Source organism: Eupeodes corollae, chromosome 1 (genome assembly GCF_945859685.1).
Source record: "Eupeodes corollae chromosome 1, idEupCoro1.1, whole genome shotgun sequence".
NCBI classification, from domain to species: domain Eukaryota; kingdom Metazoa; phylum Arthropoda; class Insecta; order Diptera; family Syrphidae; genus Eupeodes; species Eupeodes corollae.
In genome coordinates this window covers 236,028,635-236,049,175 of record NC_079147.1, presented here as the reverse complement: position 1 = coordinate 236,049,175, position 20,541 = coordinate 236,028,635, and the positions used below count along the sequence as shown (strand labels likewise).

General features: G+C 32.4%; 1 long non-coding RNA gene across 1 annotated transcript in view; it reads right to left on the bottom strand.

Moving 5' to 3' along the window:
* LOC129943460 (uncharacterized) overlaps positions 1 to 15,963 on the bottom strand; it is a 78,451-nt gene extending 62,488 nt beyond the window's left edge. Inside the window, exon 1 of the long non-coding RNA XR_008781250.1 lies at positions 13,952 to 15,963. This is a non-coding gene — a long non-coding RNA (uncharacterized LOC129943460). The remainder of the gene's footprint in view (positions 1 to 13,951) is intronic.
* Between the last annotated feature and the right edge of the window lie 4,578 nt (positions 15,964 to 20,541).

Sequence of the window (20,541 nt, the reverse complement as noted above, 5' to 3'; positions counted from 1 at the left end):
AAATATCGTTGCTGAAAGAAAAAATGTTGCCGAAGATCCGAATGTGTCGACTCCTCGTCGTTCTCAAGAATGAGGACTGCCTTATTGCAAATTATGGCATATTTTGCATTTGGATCTACACAATTCAGCTCTCACATTAACTGAAGCCAGCTGAGTTGATACGTCGAATGGGTGCTTGAACAACAGGCGGTGGACGACAGCGAATTTTGGAACAAAATTTTCTTCATCGACGAATCACATTTCTTACTCGGTGGGTATATTTATAAATAAAATTGTCGTATTTGGGGTTCTGAGAATCCGCAATTGAAGAAAGTCCATTACATCCACAAAAAGTCAGTGTTTGGTGAGCTCTTTGATCCGGAGGTGTGAGTGGACCTTACTGCTTCGCAAGCCACAATAGAAGGACTGTCACCGTCCATTCAAAGCGTTATGGTCATATGATGACCGACTTTGTTTGCTTGGTTTTGTAGAATACGACTTGGAAAATATGAGGTTCCAACAAGACGATGCCACATGCTACACAAAAATCGACCGAATATGGTTTTATTGCAAGAGATATTTTCTGGCCGCTTAATTCATGCAATTTGACACCGCTGTACACGTTTTTATGAGGCTCCGCAACTGCATATCGTGTTTATGCAGTGCAGACAAAACTTCAACTCTTGAGCACTTAAAAACCAACATTCGTCAAGTTATGGCTGAGATACTGCCCAAAAAGGGGTCGAAAATTACCTCAAAAGAATCGATGCTTGCAACATTTCGCGTGGTGGTCATTTCAATGATGAAGTGTTTCACACATGTTTTTTTTTTTGGCATTCTATAAATAGTGTAGTGGAAAATTCCCAAGAAAACGCTGGAAATTGAGATTCTATAAAAAAAAAGCTCATTTAACAATTGCTTTAAGGAGGGGGTTTGTTCGTAGACTGCTACATTAACATGTGGTGTTGAACCGTGGTGGAAACTGAAAAAAGCCTTTGGTGGAAAAATAGCAAAACTTAATTATTTTTTCTATTGTTGTCTCTTGCAAAATGAGCCCAGTTAGTCCATTTCCACTAATAAAACTAAATAATATCAACAGTAATAGATTGATTTTTTTCCCCAATGAAAAACACATGATTCCAAATGCCAATTACTCAACGAACACAGCCATCGAAATTCACATGCAAAATCAATCGTACCAACATATGAGAACGAAATCACCTAAGATCCATTCGAGACTCGTATTAATGTCAAAAACCCATCAGTAGTAAGATTGTACTTTAAACTTTTATCGGTAGTATTCATACTGCAGATATTGTTTTTGTTATTCGTGTAAAATCCTACTTTACTATTGATAGATTTTCCAACAAAACACAGGTAATGGAAACGTTCAAACTTTATAATAAATAAGAAACATTATGAACAAAAATAATTTGTGTTTGTTTTTTTTTTACGTTTAGTCTTGAAACCGCAAAATGGATAACGCTGTAATAACATGTTAACAATATTTCTGTTTCATTTTTATAAAAATCCAATGGAAAATTCCTGTCTTCAAAAAAAAAGAATATTTTCCTATCCAATACTTGATTTCCTCATAAAAATGAAAAGAAACAAAATTGTCAAAAACTTAGTTTTTAAGAATAATCTGAATCTGGAACAATTTTTAAAATTAATTTGCTTTTCATGGCGGGTTCTAACTAAGCCATTACCATTCTTTGAATTGTTCAAAAAACTTGTCTAATGAGTCCTGTATTTCTAACGATAATATCCAATTGAAGAAACTATAAGGCTTCAAACTAGAATTGCCAGTTTCTACTTCCTCCAAGAATAGAAGTCCATTTATCAAAAAAGGGAATAATCAGGCCAATAGCATTTAGAATAGACCATTCAGACTTTCAAGTTACTCTTTTTCGGTAAATAAATTTGGTACTTCCTAAGTACTTGAAAAACCATTTGTTAACATCATCTTCCCATTAACAAAAAAAATAAAGAAAAACAACAACAAGACACAAAAACATTGTCACCCTGTTGTACGTACATCTGTTCCCATTCTGTACTAGTATCCATTTCCATTATCATATTCTATCAAAATGACTTCTTCCATTTTGTTTTATTGCACTGCATTAAGGGAGGCGGAGTGGAAGTGGAAGTGGAAGTGGAATGGAGTGAATGTTGATTGTGGTTGGTAAGATGGTTCTTTCTATTATAGTTATGTGTGTCTGTGTGTGTTGTGTATGGACTTTGGAATGTTCAAAACAAAACTCCTAGTTTCTAGATTTTGTTGCGTTAACTGAAGTCCTTCTTTTTCTATTCTGCCACAAACGCACACGACGAACTCCTCCTTGAAAAACATACAAAAATTAATTGCAAAGAGTTGTCCTCTTTCTTTCTATTTTATTCTTTTTTTTTCGTTGGTCTCCTATTTTGTGGTTTCCGTTAGCAATTCAAATAAATAATGATATCCCGTTGAATGGTTTTTGTGTGTCTCTTAATTTTAAAAAACAATTATTTTTGTCGAAAACGCAATTTTCCTTAAATGGAAATAAATATTAGAAATAAAAAACAACTAAATGCGCTTTTAATATAATTATTTATAAAAACGTAAAGAAAGAGGTGTGTGGTGTATTTGGTTTCTTTTTATGGAACCGGAAATGGTTATAATTTGTCTTGAGATTGAGACAGAATTAGGACGAGCGACGTGCCATTTTGTTTTCTTTTTTTTAGAATTTTTTAAAACAAATTTTATTCGTGTTTTTGTTTTATTGGTCGAGGATTTCCATTCCATCCATCACAACCGCCATTATCATAGTCTTTTTCTCTTCTTTTCTTTTTTTTTATTTTAATTCGCTGCGTGATTTTAATTGTCGACAAATGACACATTTTTGTAAAAGCAAACTTATCAGTTGGGTTGGTTTGAAGAAAATGTGGGTTAATTTTCAGATATTCCGTTTTTTGCATTTCTTGTTCTGGTATAAAATTATTACTGCGGGTCTACGGGGCGTATACTTACTCTAGCGTGACTATTTTTATTCTCAACTATAGTGTAGGTACTGTTAAGTACTGTATGTTTGTGCATAGTGTGCATTGGCGCCATCAGTTGGATGGATGAACACGTAGAAGTAGAAGTTGGTATACTATTTACTATATACGGGTCGGGTATGTATATATATTGTACATAATGTATAAGTATGTTTAAATGTAAGTAAGTAAAAATAGTGTATATAGTTATTATAGTTTATGTATACTTAATCGGTTTTAAGCTTTTGTTTGTCAATGTGGTGGCGATGCGATGATGGTGCCTCGCAGTGGCTCTAGTGGAAGGTTGAATAGGTTGATGGGGTGAGTGTATATTTTTCTTAGCGCAATTTAGACATTTAATTTTCATGATTTTCATGACGCTTAAGTAGTTTTCCGTGTGCAAGAGTATTTCCCTAAAGGCAGCATATTTGTAGTTGGTCTTTTTTTCTTTTATTCGTTCGTTAAATTTTCTTTTGGTTTTTGTTGGCTTTTTGGTTTCCTTTTCTCATATTTGGCGAAGGAAATTTTGTGTTTTTTTTTTCTATTTTTATTTGATTTGCATAATTTTTGTAGTATAGTCATTCGACTTAATTTGAGGTTCGGTTTTTTTGTTTTGGGGGAAATATATGGGACATGGTTGAAATACATACAACCAAATTAATATTTTTCATTTTTGTTCTTATTTTATTTCTCCTGTGGACAAACATGGTTATTGCTTAATAATTTTCTTTTTTTACATATTTTTTTAGGAAAGTAGAATTTCGTTTTAAATACATTTAATCACTTTGATAAAAATTGCGTGTATGGAAAAATTATTATTGTTTTAGGAACACCATTTCAAGTCTTTTAATAACTCTCAAATCAGTATTTTTGTTGCTCAATTTGAATTACTTCAACAATTTATTTAGGTATTTTGTGGTGATAATAAAACATGATAATATTTATAAAATAGAGTTTTCATTAAGAAAACTTGTATTTTTTAAAACAAATTAATTACGAATGAAATATTTCATAACCAATTCGCAAATTTGTGGCTATTGGTAATCGATAACTTCAAGTAGACCTCATCTTTCACGAGGTCCTGGAGAAAGAACTCTAAAAGTGTAAGAACACTAATGACTTCCTTGCAAAATAAAGCAGTCACTCAAATTTTCTTGCAAAATTGCAGTGTTTCGTTGCCTTTGCTGAACAAATTTCTTGTACACATCAATATCTTGCATTTAAGGTCCTACCAAAGTATTAATTATAACTTAACAGTTACACTAACTTCATTTAAGAATATGTAAGATTACAACGCCATTCAGCACAACAACCGCACTAAACATTGACACTTTGATAATGCTGAGAGGTTTTTAACAATCATTTTTGGATTTCCTGAGCTTCAAATGCTATGAACAAAAATTTTATTGATAAAGATGATTTTTGTGATAAAAATCCGGATAATTTTAAGGCATCGAAGGACTTTATTTTCTTGTGTCGTTTAAACTTTAAAAGCCTTAAGACCTAAATCCTTCTGTAAAATTCGGTTTAAAGTTTTTTTTTTAAATGATGCTACTGCAACAATATTTCAAGTTGTTTTTGAGCGACTCATACGGCTTAGATCTATTACATCACAAACTTGTCTCAAAAGCTCAGAAGAGTCATTCCGTAATTTTCAAAACTATATGCGTCAAAACTATTATCATAAACGTGATCGTCAATAGTTTGCTTCACATAATTGTATCATTATCGTCTTGTCAATCGTTTCAGTACAAGATTGATCACTGCTCTGATACTGTAACTGAAATGTCAAAATGAAAGATAATGCTTGTTCGATAGCTTGAAAATGTGACCAAGTTTTCCAAACTTATTACTTTTCTATGGGAAATTGTGAACATTTTCAAAGTTTTCTGTTTTCCGTTTTTATTTCTTGCCACCAAGTACCATATAGTCTGAATTTCAAAATGTTAGCTTTTTATGTCTGATATTATTGTGAACTAGCATCTTTTCTTAGCCAATTGATATAGATCCGATTCCGTCTATGGGAAAAAAAACCTATTTGTAATTTATGATTTTTTTTTAAATATTCGTTCTATTAACCTCCTCGTATTAAATAATTTTTGATAAACATATTTCTTTATTTCGGACTTTCTCTATAAAGATTCCATTTTATCCACAGGGGACATAACTTCGATTTCAAAATATTTGTTGTTTCCGCAGCTATTTAAGATAATGTGCTTTGTGCAAAGCCGGGTCAATGGTAGTCTACGCCACCCAAAGTCTCAACCTGATCTTAGTTTTGGAATCATATATGCTGAACATTAACCGTCTCGCAAGTTCCTTGTTTCCAGTATCATTAAAATGTCTTCTTTTGAAACTCAAAAACGTTAAACAATCTTTAACTGTCAAAATTATTTTACAACGATAATTAAGAGGGATTACTAATGTTAACCGAATGCGCCTCTCCGTAAACCCATTATTCCGCGTACTGTGTGACATGTGGCACCGTTGTTGAAACTACATATCATACATTAATATACATATATATACATACATTAATTTTTGAAAAGCTATTTGAGTCGAAAGTAAATTTTTACCAAGTTTTAGTATTATTTTTTTTTTTAAGTTTTATTTTTTGTAAAAAAAAACTGTCAATACGATTTTTCTCAAAATTTTTCAGAATGTTGAAAATAATATTTTTTATAAAATAAAATAAGTTTGTAGCCTAAATTTCAACTTTTTGAAAAGATATTTGAATCGATATTCAATTTTTACCGACTTTTGTTAATTTTTTTTCGGTTTTTAATTTTTTGTAAAAAAAACTGTCAATTCGATTTTTCTCAAAATTGTCAAAAACATTATTCTTTCATGCGCAAAATTGTTTTGGAGATGAAATCATATTTTAGTCGTAAAATTTTGGAGGTGGCAAATTTTTTTTCAGTTTTTTTTTGATTTATAAAAAAAACCCTTAGATGGATTTGACAAATCGGACCCATTACAATAACTTCCTATGGGAAGTTAATAATTGGCAAGCGTTGTTCGTTTTTAAGACGAATCATTGTTAAATTATTGACAGTAAAACAAAACACAAAACGTGCGTCACCTGTCTAAACCAGTGTTGCCAAAAAGATAATAGCTAGAAAATCACCCTTATATTTGCTGAAAAAGATAGAGGATCTGATTCATAACTTAATTTTCATGGTAACAGTAACAAATTTAAATTACACCGAATTATTTTTACCTCGTTTTGACGATATGACTTTGATGATTTTTGTCTTTCGCGAAGTGAGACTATCGACAAAAAATTGTTCTACGGAATGACCTCAAAGTATGTTCTGGCTGTTTCACTTATAAAAACGTTCCATTACGTTGTTAAAACGCGTATTTTTAGTAGAAGAGGAGGTTTTACTTGTCATATGCTAAAAGTTGAAAACATTAAAAGTAAGAGGGTCCCAAAAAGCGCGTTTCAAAATTAAAGCTCAGCTACATTTTAAATTAACTCTTTAAGTGACCTTGCAAGGCTTTTAGCTTTGGTTAAATATGTTGGTACTTGATAACTTTAGCAATTAAAGAAAACAGTTAAAAGGTTGGTTGACCCAAAATATCTCTAGAACTTATAATGGCAGCGACTTCAATTATACATTGTGACGTGATTAAAGCGAAAAAATCAATACAAATTCTTTTTCAAATTAAACAATTCCAATTTTTGTGAACGAAAAATGATACTGAATTTAAGTATCAAAAACAAAAATTTTTTGACACCTGTCAAAAGCTTTTAAAAAATGGTAAAAATGTTTTTTTAACGAAAACTTATTTTATTATATTTATTGTTGCTTACTTTTGTGTTATTTTTTTTAGAAAAGTTTTCACTGACAACTTTTTTTTACAAAACACGGAAAACCTACAAAAACATCTAAAATCTTATAGGAAGTGGTTTTTCACTCAAGTATTATAAAAACAAACAAAAGATATTGACTTAAAATTCTTGAATAGTTTTTTTAATGACCGATTCTTTATATTTCAAATAATTTTCGAGCAATTTCTGGCGTTTTTGTTTCTAACACAAAACATTGGCGTTCATATTTGGGATATTTAAAAAAACGACATTTGTACACAGGTGGAAGCATCAGTTTGGGTCGCATCCCAGCTTCATTTTTTTATTTTGAACCTTTTTTAGGCAATGTTTTTAGTTTCTAAATGTTTTAGTTACAAAAGCTACGACACATTATTAGGTACACATCCTGAAGTTCTATATGGTTCACAAAAAGAACGTATATTAGAACTTAAATCAGGGTTTGAATTTAAAATTTTAAAATACTAAACAAAAATAAAAAAAAAAAACAATTAAAAACGAATATAAATTATAACATACAACTGTCAATCAAATATTTATCAAAGCATTCTAAATACCTGTGAATGTTTTTAATTTTTCCAAAAATTATTTCATATTTTGTTACAAAAAAAAAAGAAAATTTGTTTTTAGATTATAAATCAATTAAAATTTAATTTCACAAAAGTCCCATAAAATCTTGATTTTGTAAATTAAAAAAATATATATTTTTCCATCCAACCACAATTCTTTTACTTGTTTGTTTTTTTTTCTATCGATTGAAAACAAATCAAAATAATGCAATTTTATAATTAAATCGAAATAATCAAATTGTAATTTTATTTACCAAAAATAAAACTACTGTTAATTAGTTTATTTAGCATTCCACAATTACCTTTTGTTAATATATTAGAATAAAATGTACACGTTTTAAAGCCACCCTACCACTGCAGATTCTGCGCGGCGGGCGTGGCGTTGCGTGGCGAGCAAAGGTGTAGGTAAGTAGGTACATATCATTATATTCTATTTAAATTGAACAGAAATCTAATTTTATGTGAACTCTCAATAAATATGTAAAAAGAAAAAAAAAAAGAAATAAAATAAAATAACAATTTATTGAAACAGCGATAGTAAATTTGCATTCTCATTGCAAAAATATTCCTAAATTGAAATCCAACAAAACAAACAGAATTCATGATAATTTAATATTATTTGCTTTTGAGGATGAGATGCAGGGTGAGGGTGAGTGGGGAGTATAGAAACGCGCTCATTCGTTTATTTTACAGTCTCTCATTTTTGATTTTTTAATAATATTTGTATATTTTATACTTAAACTGATAAAATTCATCTCATTCAAAATAAAAAACTCATTGTAAAGAAATTTCTAGAAAGAATGACAAATTTCTGGAAAATATTTGATTAAGATTAAATTTAAAATAAATTGTGACATGAAATTTATTAAATTCTCATTTCCTAACAAATAGAAATTAATGAAACGCCCTACAGCCCACAGCAAGTCCTCCCTTCCAACAACTAGAACCAGAACCATGATCTTTGTTAACGTTCCCTCTTAGGGTTAGATATATACATTTTCATTTTGAATTTTCATTGAAGCTTTGAAATTATATCTTTTCCCTGAAGAATTATATTATAAGTAGATTATGATGACCTAGCAAGGATATATATTTACCATACTTTTTCGTATGAACTCATCATACTTACTTAACTTCTACGAGCACTCCTACATCCCCTATACTTAGAGTCAAAGTCAAAAACATAGACACACTTAAAAGAAGATGAACCAATAACATTCAATGAAATCATCGTCAATGTCATTTTTGCAATTAATTTAATGCAAAACATTAAAAATCAAATTGAGTGAGAGTCAAGGGGAAGAACGTCGTGTCGTCTTCGTTGTCGGGTGTGAGATCTTGCTGCGGATGGGCGGGGGAGGAGGTTATTTTTTGCCTTTAACTAAAATAAAATTAAATGAAATGAAATGAAAAAAAAAATAAATCACTCAGCAAATTTGTTAACCAACATTTTGTGCAGAAAAATGAACGTTGACGTAATTTTACCAAAAATAGAAACTCTGAGACCATCTGAGGAGCTATTTGGGTGAGTGGGAGTGTGGGAGAAGAACATAGCGGCAACGCAACCGAAAACACCAATTCTCCAGCACCAAAAAGCAGCAGATATTTTTTTTCGTTGTTGTGTATTTTTCGCCTTATTTGAGATACAAATTCAATGCACAAGAAGTATGATAGGAGACTAAAAGGTAAGGAGACGAAGTTTTGAGAATAACGTATAGGCACACATTGGTTTGGTGAATACCTAAAGAGAGAAGTAAGAAGAAACTATGCTATGCTTGAAGCAGCTGAATATTTGCTCTCCACATGTCTCTTTATCGTTGTTGTTGTCGTCTTCGTCGTCGGCTTCGATTTTTAACATGGTTGCCAATTTATTATCTATATACAAGACAGCTTGGAAGACTGTAAACGGCTTTGAAAGTTAGACCATAATAAAATGCTTTGACACCGTTTAACTGATTGCTATAAATTAGGCACATATTTGTATAAGCTTTTCTTTTTGATGGAAAAAAGGTTGATCAAGTTGTTGACAAAATCTATATTTTTAGATCGAATTATGACTCGTTTAAAAGCCCACCTTTGTTGTTTTGGTATCAAAAATAACTGAAGATTTGGACTAAATAGACGGGACAGTGATGGAGTTGTTAGGAAATGGGGTAAAATTACTCATACAAATTTACAATATTCAGTCCTAATTGGTGTGAAAATAAAAATGTGAAATTACTTAATTTAAAAAGTTAAGTCATGTCATTTCAAATCACATTTACATGTCAAAGTTTTGGTAATGTGTGAAATTATAATTGTTCACTTGGGCGTATACTTATTTTTTTCGAAATATTTTATTTTATTTTTCTTGTGAGGTTTTGTACGTTTCTGTGAAACCGTGAAACCGTGAAACCGTTTCATGTTTGATTTCGAAAAATATTTGTGCTGATAAGTAATTAAATTCCTTTCATTCTCAAAACTATATTTTCTCCTGCGAGTTGTTGTTAAAAGATTCATCCGTTCAAATTTCTAAGCCTGTTTATCTCGTTTTTTTTATATTTAATTTTATACATTTGTGAAATAAAAGCCTAAGATTTGGACATTTAATGGCAACAAATGAATGTCATAAAATGATATTGTTTGTAACTATTAAAAAGATAGAAGGAGACATGAGACAAAAGTTGTGATATTATTTTCGTCTACATTTTTGTATGGAAATTGTGAATCCTTTAATATTATTTATTTCTCATATATTTTAACTTATTTAAATTAGACATCTTGGAATTTGTTTGCTCTTTATAACAAGCACTTTATTTTCAAAATCAAATGGGGTGGCGCAAGAGTCCGTTGTGAACCAGGGCCTAGTGACTTACAACTCTCAACCATTCCTGTGTGCGAGTACTGTTGTCAGGAATGGAAGGGACCTACAATTTAAGGCCGAATCCGAAAGGCTAATTTGAGAAAGCACTTTTTCATGACAAGAATTACTCTTGAAGGAATTGTCAATTCCTCGCAAGAGGCAGTACCCGCGAAAATTAATTTTTTTTTAAATTAAGGTGGCACGGGCAGGGATTGAACCCAAGACCCCTTGCATGACAGTCCAAAGCACTAACCATCATGCCACGGGTACTACAGCCCTTTATTTTATTTTATTTTATTTTATTTTATTCAATTTTATTTTATTTTATTTTATTTTATCTTATTTTTTTAAGTTTAATGACAGAATAGCAAATACAAATATTTAGCTTATTCTTCACTTTATTTTTCTACAATAAAATCAGAAAATAAGGCTTTTATTTAGTACCCTAGGTCTTAGTCGTTTTTTAATACTCATGCGAAATGTCAAAACCTCTTAACATGATGAGCTTTTAAGCAAACACTAAGTTCTGACGTTCTAAAGACAAAATAATTTTTCGAAATTTTTTTTGGAAGTTAGATAGAATGATGAGTCCAAAAAAATAAATCTTTTTGATGCAATTACATTTTCCGAAGTTTATTTAAATTAAATGTTTCACCTAGAAGCCGAAAAAGCTTTCCAGTTATTTTCTACGATTTTGTTGTGAGCCCTCGAATTGAAAATATAAAATATATAAATAAAGATGAATTGGGTGGCGCAACAGTCTAGGGCCTAGTGACTTACAACTCTTAACCATTCTTGTGTGCGAGTATTGTTGTCAGAGATGGAAGGGATCTATAGTTTATATGGCGAATTCGAACGGCTAATATGGGAAAGCACTTTTCATGACAAGAATTACTCTTGAAGAATTTGTCAATTCCTCCCAAGAAGCAGTACCCGTGAAAGAAACTTTAGTTGCCTAGGCAGGGATCGAACCCAAGACCTCTGTCCAACGCACTAACCATTATGCTAGAAGCCTGGGGCTACTACGTATGGTTATATAAAAGAAGTCTTTTTCATTTATTGGCTGGTCGAAATACTGTGAAATTTATAGCTTTTGCATTTTGGTTATTTTGTATTTTAGAATACGAACATTTTAAGTGTTTTGACCGTGTTAGAATTTTATAGCACTCTCAATTTACAAAGAAAAAAACGCAATAGTTTATAATCCTCAATAAAATAAGTGTTAGGGAAATGAAATTTCGATACCGCTTACTGTGTTTTAGAAACAAATATTAGCCTAAAATAAACTCGAAGAATCTGACATTAAAAAAAAAAAACAGGCTCTAAGTCCAGAAGTCAAGTTTAAATTTTCTGAAATATTGTTCTGTTTGGATTTTTTTGTGAACTAATCTCCAACTTCTTGAAAAAGTTCTAATCTCTAAAACTTAGTTTATCAAAAAAATTGGAGCTAAATTGAGTTCTAACTCATTTCTCAATAAGTTTTCAAATGTTATAGCTCTAATTTAAGTCTCAGTTGGTTCGATATACAACTTTGAACAAGTTGAAGAATGTTTTTCCTTCTTCGAAAGACCTGATTTTTTGATTAAATTTGATTTGAAATGTCAAAACCAGTTAACTTGATAAGCTTTTAAGCAAATACTAAGTTCTGACGTTTAAGACAAAATAAAATTTTAGAATTTGTTAATTTTTTTGAAAAATTATTGTAAGTGAGATAGAACGATGAGTCTTTTGATGCAATCACAAATTACAGTTTTCTTAAGACTATTTTAATTAAATGTTTCACTTAGAAGTCGAAAAGCTTTCCATTTAATTTCTACTGTTTTTTTCGAGATCTCGAGAATTGAACATATAAAATATATGCATATAAATAAATTCTTTTTCATTTTTTGGTCGGTTAAAAAACTGAGAAATGTATAGCTTATGCATTTTGGATAGCATGTATTTTAGAAAAGGAACATTTTTAGTGCTTTTACTGTGTTGAAATTTTCTCAATTTACAAAAAAAAAGGAAATAGAAAAAAAAAGAAATAGAAATTCCTCAGCGAAATAAGTGTGGGGAAAATGATTTTTTTAAATTTAATAATAAATTCTGGCCTAAACTAAACTCGAAAAATCTTAATCTTAAAATAAAGACTGGCTCTAGGTCCAGAAGTCGAGTTTAAGTTCCTGAAATGTTATTCTGTTTGCATTGTTTTGTGAACTAATTTTCTCTTACGTCCAATTTCTTGAAAACGTTCTTATCTCTAAAACTTGGTTTATCAGAAAATTAAGAGCTAAATTGAGTTCTTACTCATATCTCATCAGGCTTTCAATGGTTAGAACTCTGATCTAGATCTTAGTTGGTTCGAGATACGACTTTGATTTATGTATTAGACTTTCTAATTTGTAGGTCTAGGATATCCTATATCCTAAGTTGAAGAATTGTTTTCCTTTTTGCAAAGACCTGATTTTTGGACTCAATTTGATTTAGGAATGAATTTTTGATCATCACTGGGTCATGAAATGTGCAATGATAACAAATTTTTAGAAAATTAATTTCGCGAATATAAATAAGAATACGAATTTATAAATTTGCAACGTGGAAATGATATCCATATTATAAGCGATTATTGTGGACGATTTTTTAAATGTGGACAGGGACACGTCGAAGGGTTCGTTGACATTAAGTTAACGTTTATAATGACATCGATCCTTAACCTTTTGTTGTCTAGTGGTTTCGATGTAGAACCGAAAAATTCAAACTTTTCTGTTATGTTTCTAAAGGTCTCCTTTTCGAAAATCAAATCCATATCTGCAAAATGTTATTGATACATTCGGGAATAAAGGGTCTGTTCAAACGAAAATTATTCCTATGAAAATTAACGTTTTATTTAAAATATTCAACATTCCTTTGAGCAATAAAAGTGATGACCAGATAAATGTGTAGACAAATTCTGTATATCTTTTTATAAAAGAAAATTCGTCTGTTTGAAAATTATGTTCAATTCTTCAAATTTATAAATAAGAACATGTTCATCTGAAAAGCTTTTTCTAAATACTATTTAAACGACAATACTTTCAAATACTTTAAATTTTTAACTTTTATTGATTTTGCAACATTTAATCCGACAATAATCTGAATCTACTGAGCACAAAATTTCCCGAAACATTTTCAATATAATTTATCATACAAACTGCTTGCATCCAATGAGACTGCAGAAACTGTAACTCTTTAAAATTTGAATGCAACGTTTTAATTTCAGTGATTAGAGTTTTCAAGAACAGTGTAAAAAACTAAATTGAAACCAATAACCATTGATTTTTGTAATTTTATAATTAAATAAAATCCAACAAAACACTGAAATATTATAAAATTGTGTCTAAGGAACTTTTCCCAGTTTCAAAGTTTCAAGATTTGGTTTACTGCCATTTGGCAACCATACTTCGTAGCCAACATCGTCATCGTCATCTTTTGTGATCTTTTCTACTCTACGAGAGGTGCCGGATCCCTCGAGTGTACTGCTGCTGCTGCTGCTTCTTAAATTAATTGAATGTATCTTTACAAGTTTTATAAACTTTTTTCCTTACTCTGATACCCACATAAGCATACCCATGTGTATATAAATTTGTCTTATTATTTTTTAAGAGTACCTACCTACAAATATCTTCTTAAAAAGCTTAAGCAAGATGGTATATCTATATCATATATATGTGAGAATATGTAAGTACTTACGGTTTTTTTTTAAATTTAAGACCAGCAGATAAGAAGGCCACAGTTCTGCTGTAGACACATACGGATTTTCGAGACTATCTTATTTGAAAGTTTATTTTATTTAGATAATTTTTTTGAAATTCCAACTTCAGTTAGTTTTTTTTTTGTTTGTTGTTAGTGTATCTTTTATCTGTCGGCGGCGGATAAAGTTAGGGAGTTTCCCTCTTTATGTTTGGCACTTGATTTTTGACTATATGTGAACTTGTATGAAGACGGATGTATCTCAATAAGATAGATACGACAACGAAGACGAAGACAAGACAACCTTTGATGGCTAGACTCGAATACACTGACTTGACTGTGTGTTGAGATGTGTGATGATGTGTTTTGTGTTGTATCTCATAGATACAAGCAGATGTATAATATCTAAAAATCGGGGTTGTTTGGTGGATCTTATCTTTTTGGTGATTTTTTTTTTGGTTGCGTTTGTTTATTTTCAAAATTGTTCTCGTGAATTTTAAAATGTTATCTTATGTTTTTTTTTGGTATTTTGTTTGTTTCAGATTGTTGCTGGGTGTCCTTTTTTTAAGATAGATAGATTAAACTTTTTATTTTTGCATTTTGCACTTTGTACACTGAGTTTGTTTTTTTTCTCACCTTTGGAGCTCAGTTAATTAATTGTTTTGAGTTTATTTTTCTTTTTTAAACTGCGCAATTAAAAGAGACGAATGGCAAAGATTTAAATTTATGCACTACGTCATTTTTTTTAAAGCTTGTTCACACCTTAATGTTAAAATTTGAAATAGAATATAACACAAAACTAGCCATTATCTTTCACACTTTTTTAAAAGGCTGTTTTTTTCTAAGACTTGTTTGACTTCGCGAAGCTGCTGAAAGTCATGGTGCAAAGTTCGCGACGAGACTGAATTCGTATCTCATTCCCGATAAAGTGTCATAGATACGTATTCACACTTATATATTTTGTATTTATTGCAATTGATATTTGAAGGTGAGAAATATGAGAAGGTTGTTGTTAACACAATTTGTGACAGTTAGCGACTGAGCCTCTAATTCTATCCTCAGCCAAATCGTAGGTATAAAATATATACGACTCTTCGACGACTCCACGCAGGGAAGCGCCAGCAATTAATAAAAATGACCAAAAAACACAGAAGACAAAATATTTAAAAAATAAACCACACACACTTTATATTGACTCTGCCACACCGGATGGAGTAGGAATAAAGTCTTTGGCTCCAGATACATTCCAGACGACTAAAATGTTAGTTGGCAATGCTACCTTTTACCGCTGCCACTGCCAGTCGAATCGAAGCTGAAGCAGAAGCAGAGCAGGGCTACACAGACATGAATAATATCTGAAAAGCTTTCTCCATTTGACATTTTTTTAAAATTCGTTTTGCTGTTGTTGTTGTTCGATGGAGAATTAAAGCTCTATAGTTGATGATGGCGAGAACGACGACACAGTTCGTCCGCCGTTCCACTCCGCTCCGCTTTCCGGCTATTGAACGAAGGTCGGTGTACGCTGTATACGATGTACGCAACTAAGCAACCGAATGACACCGAGACCGACAACACTGATTAGAGATTTCATGTAAAAGATACTTTTTTAATTTTGTTGGTTTTATAGATACTTTAAAGCGCGAAGTCGGAACTATCCTCCCGTGGTCGTTGTCGGTTGGAGAATGAGCTTCACTTTGCAGCACGAAGTCCAAGTAGGCTTCTGCCATATTCACGAACGATGATGATAATGAGAGAGCGAGAGCGAAAGAGAGTGAGAGAGAGACTGCGAGAGAGAGAGCACGAAGCTTTGTATCTTGTGCATGCCTCTATGCTTAACGCCTTGCCAATGCCCCATCACCATCATCATCATTATGGCCAGCAGACTGTGGGAACCGTTTATAACTCTGGTAGGTAGTTGTTTTTTTTTGTGTGTGAGTTTGGTTACTTGAATTTCCAGTTTTGAGAATAATATTTCAAGACCATGACCGTTCTGTGCGAAAGTTCCGTTTCAACTGAAATACTTGAATTCCATCCAACTTAGACTTACTCAACTCGAACTGTGATGTTACGTTGCTTGATAGTGATGAAAGTTTGACTGTGTGTGGAGGAACTCGGTCTCGGTCCTATCCAGATACGGAATACCATTTTTAACATTCCACCGGAGTTAGGAAAACTCACACACTGTTACGATACTTTTGGAGCTTTGCTGCCTTTAGGTTTGGGTTTGGGTCTGTTGTTTCTGTCGCTTTTGCTGCTGCTGCTGCTGGTTTATGGTATTTGTGAAGTCTTTGGCCGGCGCACGTGAACCATGGAAGAAGAACACCGATACCGATGCCGATACCGTCCTTCCCTGAGTATAGGACTATAGGAGTGTAGAAAAAAGAATTATATGATGGAAGCAGTACAGCGAGAGAAAGAAGAAAGTCCGTTGCTGCTGCTGCTGCTACTTCTGCCTGCTTTAATACGAGTATAACTGTGCTCAATGCACCGTTGTACACGCGCGCAAGCTTGCTTCATTTGTTTTCTGTTATGCGCCCCATTCGGCTTTCGGTCTTTTGGTCGGGCTCGGGATGAGCTTTGCTTGATTGCATGCATAATAGCAGCTATACCAGCTACCAGCTATCACAGTACAGCACATAGAACTTAAGCCACCAAAAGAAAAAAATAAAGACCTATGAGATACAAATAAAAATGGGATTTTGAAGGAAGATATTATAAAAACAGTCCACTTTTTTGTGCAGGAGGGGAAAAATATAGCGCGTTTTTTTTTTGTTAGACTTAAATTTAAGGGGATTCGGTGTCTGGGTGCGGGGAAGAGATTCCCTTCAAGAGAGGACATGGTTTTTTCTTTCCCTACAACAAATATCATTGTAAATGTTTGGGAATGTTTAAGAGCCCATTACTAAGACTGACTGACTGTGTGAGCTGCTTCTTTTCAATAGCTAAGCTATATGTTAGATATTTTTTTATAGATACTTTAGGTTCTGCCAGTGCCAGTGCTTGGGCTTGGGCTGTGTAGTGTGTAAAGCAAAGTAAAATCGGTGAAATGTTGAAAACGGATGATATGGCTGAAGAACGTTGAAGTGTAGGAAGCCCCAAGAGGAGAGATGACAGTAACTCTTCAAATAATAGACGTGTGATTGAAGTTGATGTGGCATGGTGGTGCTTGATGAATTTTTGTCAATGAAGTTTTTTATCTTTATTTTTTTTTTCATCTTTTTTTTTTATTTGGCTTCTTTTTTTTATTACTGTTGTTTTGTATTATCTTGGGTGAGGTTAGGGATTTATATGTTGCTGATGGTTGGTCTTGGTAGGTATAATGCTAAGGGTTTTCCGTGAGGAAAAGAGAGAGAAAGAGACTAGTTTAGGTGGTTGTAAGATGGGATAAGTGGTAATTGTTAGCTTAGGAAGTACCTACCTACCTATTTAATAATAATATTCAAGTGTGTACCGTTCATCTAGTTAGTTAAAGTTTTAATGGATTTTAAATATAGTTTAATTTTTTAACGAGAGACATGGATACCTACATGGAATGTAAATTGAGCTTTAAATTGCCTAACATGAAGACCCATTAAGGAGTTTCCTGGTAATTGTAGTTGAGAGGTATTTGTATTGTAGAAATCGGTATTCTGTATTGTTATCTGAGATTACTTTAATTCACTAACAGAAGTAACTTCTTACAAATCAATATTGCTTTATCTAGTCGTGGCAGAAGTTTACGAAAAACTGCTGAATAAATGGAAGAAAGACTTATTACGAGTCCGACAAATTACTTATTTAAATTTTATTAAAGAACAATCATTACACCATAAACCAAGTAAGCACTTTGAATTACGGACTTGGTGAAAAAGCATTTAATGGAAAACAAGTATTCTCATCTATATTTTTAGATGTTGCTCCAGCCTCTGACAAGGTTTGGAACTTTAGTAGTACTTTGATACACTGGAATGATATCTTACGAACCGGCTCTTTAGTTTTATACGACTAAAATTACTCGAAACTAAAGAAAAAAGAAGCCGGTTTACCGCAAAGAATTATCCTAGGGCCAACCTTGTACATTTTATATCCAAGGGATATACCAGTGGATGCCAACTCTATCATGCCACATTTGCTGATGACACTGCATTATTGGTGCCAAATAGTTTCGTTGTATAGGCTATTCAAAAATTGTTAAATGCTAATTGCTTATTGCCAATCTTTTTTAGAAAGTTATAATTTCTAAAATTCGGGTTTTCGAAAAATACGAACCTAATTAAGCTGTTACTCATTTCTTTTCCTTAAAGCGTTAGAACTTACGATTAAGATCTCAATTTGAGTTAAAACTTTTATTTATTAGACCCTCAAATAAGTGTTCCAGGATATTGAAAATCGGTTAAGCAATATTTTACTTTATTAAACGACTTATTGATTCCAAGAATTTCCGGGCCGGAGCATTGGTTTCCTTGCTCTCTACGTGACCCAGTCATCTTAGTTGTTGTACAACCTCGCTGTACAACCTGTATAGCTCGCCGTTCCATCTTCTCCTCCACTTCCCTTCAATGCATACGATATAGTGGATCACGCAAAGAACTTTTCTCTCGAAACGACAAAAAGGTGTTTTCATCCGCTTTGGTCATAGTCCATGCTTCTGCACCGAATAGCAGGACGGGGATGATGAAAATCTTATAAAACGACACTTTGGTCCTTCAAGAGAGTGCTTTGCCACTCAATTGCTTTCTTAGCACAAAGAAACAGCGGTTAGCAAGAGTTATTATTCGTGTGACCTCAACGCTGGTGTTGTTTTCAGTGTTCATAGTGGAGCTAAGGTAGACGTAGTCCTTAACGACATCAAAGTTACTGTCGGTGGTGACGTTTTCGCCGAGACGTCGATGTTGTAAGTCCTTCCTTGACGACGTCATGTACTTTGTTTTGCCCTCATTAACTGCTAAACCCATTTTTACCGCCTCTGTCTCAATATTCACAAAAGCCCCATTAACATCACGTTGAATATCCGATTATGTCAATGTCATCAGCATATGCTAGTAATTGGCCAGACTTTTGAAAGATAGTGCCTCTAGTGTTGACGTGTTATCTACCACTATTGTTTCAAGTACGATGTTAAAAAATCATCATCGGTCATGTTTACTTGCGACCATATCCTACAGATAAGGTGCATGCTTCTAACCAAACTGTCTCCAGCTGCTTTAAAGAGCTCGCTACTTAAGCCATCCGCTCCAGCGAGACTTTGTTAGATTTCAGCTTAGATATGCCAATCTTTACTTCGTCTAAGTCAGGAGGACGGGATTGTTTGCTTTCTTCATCTAGGTTGAATGGATCATCCAGCCTGACAGCGGAATTCGGTTCATCGTCGCTGTTTTAGAGTCTACAGAAGTGTTCCTTTCATATCCTTAGTCTCAAATGTTCAATATTTCCATGGATATTATGATAGTATGTAGATAGACCCTATATAATATCCCTTATAGGACAAAAATTGTCGGTCTGGTATACTTGCATATATTTATTGTTGTATTTAAAATAATTCAGCTAGAATTGTTGTAAACGAGACGAGACCGAGACGATACTACGAGTACTTTTGAAGCTTCCGCTGTGAGACCGAGACAAGACTGTTTATTTTGTACCCAAATTTGTCGAAAGTCTCGTCGATCTTCCTTCCTTCTATATAGAAAAGTCGTGAGTCTTTTTAGTAATAAATTAAATGACAATGAAATCCCTCCGGATATTTCTAATAACATATTATGGGTGCTTTTACCATCATCACGACGAGGCTGAAACTTTTTGACGAGATCAAGACGCGACTAGCAATACTATAGCTGAGATGCTACAAAAATATCAACAAAAAAAAGTCAGAATTCAGTTCCATTTAATTGATATCTAAAGATCCTGTTATAGAACTCAGACATGATTTTAAATTGCGTTCTTTAAAAATAAGAACAAATTTGCAGTTCTAAATATTTCCAGAACGAAGTTCTAAAAATAAACAAAGAATCATTAGGTTCAGTTTTATATTTATTTTAAAACTAAGCCAAGAAATTGTCCTTTAGACTTATATTAAAGACATTGAAAACAATACTTTTCCGAACCATGGACATATGTTGGAACTAATTTTTTAATGTGTATTGTGTTAAGAAGTTAATATCTCTAGAACTTTAATGTATGGCTAAAAGTTGAAAAGGTAGTAAAATACAGCTGCTAGACACTTATTCAAATACAAAGCTTGAATGAAGTGCTACTGTACTGTTGTTAAGAAATTGTTAATAGGATTCAATATCTCCCAACAAAAGTATTTAACCTTAGTTAATAGTAAACTATTAGTTTTCTGTTTGATCGTGAAAATTATAACTCATGATATTCTTTAAGAAAAATGTCGTGTAGTTTTCTTTGTAAGAATCTATAAGTTCTGAGATAAACATTTAATTTTGTAAATAGAATGTATTTGTTCTTCTTTCACTACACCACAAATTTGATTTCATCTGGCAAAAATATAACTCTCATTAACGATATTACATTTTTTCGAAGTTGGTTACTAGTTTTTGGAAATCTCATATTATTTTTTTTGTAGATTATAACAAAAATTAAAGTCATTTTTTCAA